Genomic DNA, 1,296 nt, shown 5'->3' on the forward strand with positions numbered 1-1,296 from the left:
TGGTCATGTACCCTGTCTTCTTTGGCATGGTCGTCTTGTACCTTGCTTCTTTTAGTTTTTTTGTTTTTTATCGGTGTGTGGTCCCAGTTAACCTTATCTTCTTTGGACATGGCCTTGTCCTCAATGGTTTTAGCCTGGTCCACTTCAATCTCCTCAATCATGTCTTCATCGCAGGCTTCATGAAGAGCAATCAAGTTGTAGTCATGGTCCGACATCATTGTTAGGAAATAAAATAGGGCTATTACAGTCAAACTGGATCAATAACTTGGCTAATTTTAAGTTTTACTTCAGAGCCTGCTGAAATCACCACCTCTCACTCCGCCATCTTAGGACCTCGTGTGGAGATCATGTTGATGATATCAATAGGCCTACACAGCGGGTTTTCCCAGTTTGATTCATTTAATATAAAATATTGATATAAAATAAAAAAATTGTAGCTACAAAATACATCCCATTCATTTCTGTTAAAACAAATCACACATTTGGCTCTTATTTTAAAGATATAGCCTAGTTGTTTTGTAAGTAGGAGTAATTAAGGGAAAAAAAATCTAAATTATTTTTTAGAGGGGATTTATTATGTTTATATGATTAATTTTATTTGTTTTATGCAATATACAATTTGGGGTTGCTGATAAAAGTGAAATAGACATGTAGGCTACATATATGTGTACATAATTGAATTAATGAGTTTGTTTAATATTGTTAACATTTATATTGAAGAGATTGTGACTGATATTTTAGATTAACATAATAGATATAGCTGTATTTTTATGTTGCTGAAAGCCATCGAAGCAAAACGAGGCCGCTGAACGAGCGTGACATAGGGCTCGAAAGCAGCGGAGCTTTTATTATGCCACAGTCGACCGCTTCCGCTCATTCCGGAAAGCAGTGGAAGTAAGCAGCGCTGTTTTATCATACTAGATACATTTGAACGTTCTGTTATAATGCTACTCTGTGCGGTCGTCACCTGTCTAATAAAATGCATAGCATATTAAAGCGTCTTTGGTGTTTCCATGTTTTTATTAATAGCAAATAAACAAATGTACATACAAAATAGGAATTGAACAAACAATATTAACAATTAACAATTCTCAAAGGCAGACATAGTTGCATAAATAATAATACTAATAATAATAAAAATAATAATTAAATTAATTAATTAAAATAAAGTAAAAATAATAATAAAAGCATTTATATAAAAGTAAGTTCTTACAAGGGGTAGCAAGGAGTTATAGGGCACTTATGCTGCGTTCAAGTCCTCCTGGGACGTTCGTACTTACGAGTTGACAAGTCGTA

This window comes from Sinocyclocheilus rhinocerous, unplaced genomic scaffold, assembly GCF_001515625.1.
Source record: "Sinocyclocheilus rhinocerous isolate Xijiao unplaced genomic scaffold, SAMN03320098_v1.1 scaffold631, whole genome shotgun sequence".
NCBI lineage: Eukaryota > Metazoa > Chordata > Actinopteri > Cypriniformes > Cyprinidae > Sinocyclocheilus > Sinocyclocheilus rhinocerous.